The following is a 6,946-nucleotide window of genomic DNA, read 5'->3' as shown; positions in this document are numbered from 1 at the left end:
GTAACCTTTCTGACATTGGTCTTGGTGATAATTTTTTGGATTTGACCCCCAAAGCAAAGGCAACAAAAGCAAAAATAAACAAGTGGGACTATAGCATACTAAAAAGTTTCTGCACAGCAAAGGAAAGCATCAAAAAACTGAAAAGTTAACCTACCAAATGGGAGAAAATATTTGCAAATCATATACCTGATAAGAAGTTAATGTCTAAAATATATAAACAAGCCATACAACTTAATAGCAAAATAAAAACAAAAAACAAACAAAAAACCAATCCAATTAAAAATGGGCAGAGGATGAATAGTCGTTTTTCCAAAGATGACATGCAGATGACTAGCAGGTACATGAAAAGATGCTCAGCATCACTAATCATCACAAATCAAAACTATAATGAGATGCAACCTCACACCTCTTGGAATGGCTATTATTAAACTATCATCAAGTGTTGGTGAGGATGTGGAGAGAAAGAAACCCTTGTGCCTTATTGGTGGGAATGTGGTTTGGTGCATCCACTATAGAAAACAGTATGAAGGTTCCTCAAAAAATTAAAAATATATCTACTATATGATCTAGCAATTCCACTGGTATTTACCAAAGAAAATGAAAACACTAATTCAAAAAGTTGTATGCATCCCCATGTATATTGCAGCATTATTTACAATACCCAAGATATGGAAACAACCCAAGTGTCCAACAGTAAATGAATGGATAAAGAGATTGTGGTGGTGGTGGTGGTGGTGTGTGTGCGTGTACACAATGGAATATTGTATACATAAAAAAGAATAAAATCTTGCCATTTACAATAACATGGATGCATGGATGCACCCTGAGAGCATTATGCTAAGTGAAATTAGCCAGACAGAGAAAGACAAATGCCATGTGATCTCACTTATAGGTTGGATCTTAAAAAAAAAAAAAAAAGCTCAACCTCATAGATACAGAGAACAGATTGGTAGTTGCCACAGGCAGGGAATGGGGTGGAGGGTAGAATTGGTGAAGGGGATCAAAAGGTACAAACTTACAATTATAAAATAAGTAAGTCCTGGGGATGTAATTGCATCATCATAACTATAGTTAATAATACCGTCTTGTATATTTGAAAGTTGCTAAGACAGTAGATCTTAAAAGTTCTCACCACAAGAAAAAAAATTCTGTAACTATGTATGGAAATGGATGTTAACTAGACTTACTGTGGTGATCATTTCACAATATATACAAATATCAAATCACTATGTTGTACCCCTGAACTAATACAATGTTGTGTGATAATTATAACTCAATAAAAAGGAGTGAAAACTTGAAAAAAAAGATTTCCAGCTGGCCTTCAATTTCAAAGAGTTGAATATAAGATCTTCACTGGGACATCCAAACCTACTATATGTAAATATTTGTTGATTGATTTCCCAAAAATACTTACACACATATGGTATTATATGATATAGTATATATTAATGTGTGTGTGTGTGTGTGTGTGTATTTTTTAATTCGGATATGACATGGGAGTAGTTACTTTCATTTTTTTTCTAACTCATGTACAGTGGGCATTGTTGTTTTGGCTGTCTGTACACCCTTCCTATTCCTCTGTATACCCTTCCTGTATTCCCCATCCTCTGGCAGCTTGAGCTCAAGCATGGCCTTGTGGCTTCTGTACAACTTATAAGGGGCTCCTGTCTATGCTGAATCTTGAGAGGCTGGTCAGCTGGTGGTAATTCATGGTGAAGTCCAGTGGCATAGAGGGCATGACCAATGCAGCAGAGCCCATGGAGAAGATGCAAAGGCCTGATACCCATGGTGCCTGCAGAGGCCATGGTACTGTGTTGAGCAAACAGATTCTGTGGTGTGTTAGGCCTTCTTCCCCAGCCAGTGTGCTTCTGATACATGCTAGAATTGGTGTCTGTTCTTTTAGTGTGGTGTCCAATAGCCTGCTCACAAACAAAAGATGGTATGATGGGCTCAACAGTAATTTTGAAACCTGAAGGAAAGACCCAAATAATCACACTGATTTTAACAAGAGCCAAAGCAAGTTTGGGAGAGCAAGTAACCATCCCAAATTGGCCTTGGGTTAGGTTACCACTTATGGAAATAATACTTCTTTCTCTCTAGATGTATGGGTGGCAAGAAAATAACCGGAGTCAATCATAAAACCAGGCCTGACCCTTGGCTCTATGTGGTTCAGTTGGTGTCGGCTCATTTCTTATCTTATCCAAAGCCAGATCAGACTGTCCCGGTGGAATGTTCATAAAAACCAAAACCTTAGTGTGAACATTTTCTTTAAGGTCAGTGTAATTTACAATCTGTCCAGAGAAGCTTTTAGAGATGTAGAATGTGATGTAGAATGTGACTGTAATCCACAATGCACTCTCATTACCCTTCCCTCCTATTAGAAATTGATTCTGGCACAGCTCCTTCAGGTGGAAAGTGACTCTGTCAGCAACTGCTGTTTCGTTTTTCACACACTCATGTTCCCCTACCAGAGTATGAAAGCCTCCTTAATGTTCCTTTAGAGAAGGTTAAAAACAGTTATCACCAACGTTTGGAGTTTCATATCTCCCTGTTATTTCTACTGTGTTTTGCTCCTTGGGCAATTAGCAATCATGTGGAGTGGAAGATCTTTTTCCTCAAATTACCTGAGCTTGACTACTCTGTATGCCAAGTGACCCTGAAGGAAAACATGCCCAGACAAGTCAGCTAGCCCTGGCTGTGTTTGGCAGCATTTGTCTCCCTTTTCCCCTACCTTTATAGATCTCCCTTGCACTTTAGAAAAAGATAATACTGTCACCAAACTACTGACACCTTGCAACTTGACTCTAGACAGATCCAGAGAACAAACCGGACTTTTTCCATAGAGGAGTTGAAGCTGACAAAGAGGATGGTCAGTCCAACTCTGTATGTGGTCATTAGCATTCCGATAACTTTCAGGATATTGGGTAGTGTGATGATTAATTTTATTTGTCAATTTGATGAAATCACAGATGTCCAGCTATTTGGCTAAACATTATCTCTGGGGTGTCTCCAGACAAGGGTGTTTCCCTATAAGATTAGCATTTGAATGGGACTAAGTAAAACAGATTTCCCTTCCTAACATGGGCAGGCATCATCCAATCTGTTGAGGGTCTGAATAGAACAAAAAAGTGGAGGAAAAGAAAATTTGCTCTCTGCCTGACTGCTTGGACAGAGACATCCATCTTCTCCTCCCTCAGGCTGAGACTTTACACCATCAGCTCCCCTGGTTCTTAGACCTTTGGCCTCAGATTAAATTACACCACTGACTTTCTTGGGTCTCTGGTTTGCAGATGGCAGATCATGGGACTTCTCAACCTCCATAATCAAGTGAGCCAATTCCCCATAATAAATCTCTCTCTCTCTCTCTATATATATATATATACACACATATATATAGGAATATATATATATATATCCTACTGGTTCTGTTTCTCTAAAGAACCTCAATGGATACAGATAGTATCTCTTAACAGTGCCTGTGGTACTCAATTCCTGATACCATGCTTTTTAAGCTGCTTAAATTAATGTATACTCCCTTTGGTCAAATATAAAACATTCTTTCACCCCATATGTTGAACACTATATCTTTCACAAGTAGATGTTAAGTTTAATTTTCTTTAAACTTATTCATTTTTAAAGTTTCCAAACATGGAAACATATTGAACATGACTTTTAAAAATGAAGTAAATTCCCTAGAGATTTGTGTCAGCCTCTGTAGGGAGGAAGTACCTGGTTAACAGTAATGGATTAGGACAAATATAATGGGTGGGCCCAATAGCTATCTCAACCTTTTTAATGCCATCCACTTTAAAACACCAAGAAACTTTTCCAGTTTTTCCTGCAGTGAGGAATGGCCCTGTGACATGTAATTGCAGCAGCGATATGTAAGTAGACATCTGCTGCTTTGCTTTCCTAATAAAGGGAAAGACATAGCTGACTCCAACTCTTCCTATCTTAACTTGGGGAAGTTTACCACCTCTAGCAACCTCGGTCTTTTAATGTAAAATGAAAATAGCATCTAATTATCTGATTCAGGGATTGCTACAAGAGTTATAAACATATCACAAGTTAAGATAACTTTTAAAAAATATTAACCCATTTTTTTTGCACCTCATATTTCCTTTAACCCTTCATGTTACAACTTCCCCACCCCCTAATACCCTTATTCATGGTCAACTGTTTTATAGTTACTACCCTACGGATGAGATGTACTGGTGAAAACAGATATACAAGGAGTCCCTTCTAGACACTGAGTAGGTAGGAGTGAGAAAAGAAAGGACTCAGGACATAGACTAGAGAATTCAACAATTCAAGATGTTTTAAAATTTGTAAACATTAGTATTGACCTCTACTTCCAGGAAAATGAAGTAGATGTACTTTTCCTTATTCCTCTCCTTAAGTATAACAGACCAGCTAGGGACCTCAGGACCCAAATAATGACACAATGGTGAGTTCCTTGGGTTGTCTTTTTGCACTGTATATCCCAGATTTGGAACTGAAGAGCCAGCAACCTAGAAACACCAATGGACACAAACAAACAAATGCCCCAGTAAAAGCCTGTTCTCACTAACCAATAGACCAGGAAAGGGGCATCCTAGAAGGGCAGAAAACTTTTAGGTGATAATCTCTTCAGTCCAACCAAATACTACAGAAAAAAACTGCTCCTCCACCCCCACTCATGTCAATAAACACTAAGTAGTGAGACTAGACTTCCACCTTCATCAGGCTGCAATGAGATGTCCCAACCCTCTTGCTGCAGTGGTGTCAGAAAAGGTCAGTAGAGAGCTGGAACCTTTATCCTCACTGGATGATAAGGAGGCCCACCCCTCCACAGTGTCAGCAGAGACCATATGGGAGCCTGGTCTTCCACCTCGATCTGTCAGTAATGAGGTACCCCTGCTTCCCACTGGGGTGGTAGCAGAGGAGGCCTGGTGGAGAGTTAGCCATAAAGGAGGCCACCCTCTCCTCCACCCTCATGATATTACTGGAGGCCACGTGGGGAACACCAATGAAACACTCCTGCTCCTCCCAGCTAGAGAGGTATCAGTAGAGGCCTAGTGGCAAACTAGAACTTCTACCTCCACCTAACAATAACAAAGAGCTTCTCCCACCCTGCTCTTAGATATCAGTGGAGGCTAAGTGGGGAATTTGGGCTTCCACTTGTATCTGGCAATAATTAGAGTCCCTTCTCCCTCTCACCCCCAGCCACTGGAGTAGCATCAGAGGAAGTCAGCTAAAACAGAAGGTTCAAATAAGATCAAGAGTCAACATAATACCCCAAATGCCCAGATTTTAATTGAAAATCACTCATCAAACCATGAACCAGGAGCATTTCCAAGTGAATGGAAAAAGACAATAGATGTCAATACCAAGATGCCTGAAATGTTAGAATTATGTGACAAAGAGTTTAAAGCAGCCATGATAAAAATGCTTCATGAGCAATTATGAATATGCTTGAAACAAATGAAAAGTAAAAAGAAAATCTCAACAAAGAAACAAAAGAAGAACATTCACGTCATCAGAGTCCTGGAAGGAGAGGAAAAACAGAATGAGGCTGATAAAATATTCAAAGAAATAATGGCTGGAAACTTCCCAAATTTGCCAAAAGACATAAACCGTAAACAGATTTGAGATACTCCCAACATGATAGACCCAAAGAAATCCATACCAAGAGTATATCATAGTCAAACTTCGGAAAATTAAAGACAAAGAAAAAAATCTTGAAAGCAGTAAGAGAGAAATGACACTTGTGGGGAAAGACAATTTGAATGACAGATTTCTCATCAGATACCACGGAGGCAATGAAAGCAGGACATTTTTCATATGCTGAAAGAAAGAACTATCAACCCAGAATCCTATATCCAGCAAAGATAACCTTCAGGATTGAAGAGAAAAATCAAGACTTCTCAGATGAAGGAAAATTAAGAAAATTTGTCACCCGCAGACCTATTCTAAAAGAATGGCTAAAGGAATTTCTCACAACAGAAAGGAAATGATAAAAGAAGGAAAGGTGAAACGTCAGGAAAGGAAAAAAAGCTTGGTAAGCAAAAATTTGGGTAAACAAAATAGACTTTCCTTTTCTCCTATGTTTTCTATATTATGTTTGATAATTAAAGCAAAAATTATCCCATTGTCTGATATGGTTCTAAATGTACATGGAGGAAATATTTAAGACAATTATATCATAAGTGAGAGAGGGTAAAAATATGCAAAGGGAGATAAAGTTTCTACACTTGAACTGGTAAAGTGATATCAGTAGATCATGACATTATGTATTTATTAACACCTAGATTAACCACTAAAAAGGCTATATAAGGAGATGTACTAAAAAACATAATGGAAGCCATAGCAATCTTGAGAAAGAAGAACAAAACTAGAAGTGTCACACCCCCAGATTTCAAGATCTACTACAAAGCTATAGTAATCAAAATAGTATGACACTTGCACAAAAATAGACACAGAGATCGTTGGGACAGAAAAGAGAGTCATGCTTATTTGGTCAATTAATCTATGACAAAGAAAGTGGGAATATACAATGAGGAAAAAGTCTCTTCATTATGGCGCTGGGAAAACTGGATAGTTACATGCAAAAGAATGAAACTGGACCATTTTCTTATACCATACACAAAAATAAGCTCAAAATGGATTAAAGACCTAGATGTGAAAACATAAAACTCCTAGAAGAAAACATAGGCAATTATCTCTTTGACATCAACCATAGCAACATTTTTCTAGATATATCTCCTTACACAAGGAAAACAAAAGCAAAAATAAACTATTGGGACTATACCAAAATTAACAACAACAACAACAAACTATTGCACATTGAAGGAAACCATTAACAAGATGAGAAAGCAACTTACTCAATGGGAGAAGATATTTGCAAATGATATAGCTGATAAAAGGTTAATATCCAAAATGTATAAAGAACTTACACAATTCAACA

The sequence above is a fragment of the Callorhinus ursinus genome, unplaced genomic scaffold (genome assembly GCF_003265705.2).
Source record: "Callorhinus ursinus isolate GAN/ISIS: 27379988/994484 unplaced genomic scaffold, GSC_fseal_2.0 scaffold1, whole genome shotgun sequence".
In the NCBI taxonomy this organism is placed as follows: domain Eukaryota; kingdom Metazoa; phylum Chordata; class Mammalia; order Carnivora; family Otariidae; genus Callorhinus; species Callorhinus ursinus.
This window is presented reverse-complemented; position numbering follows the sequence as displayed.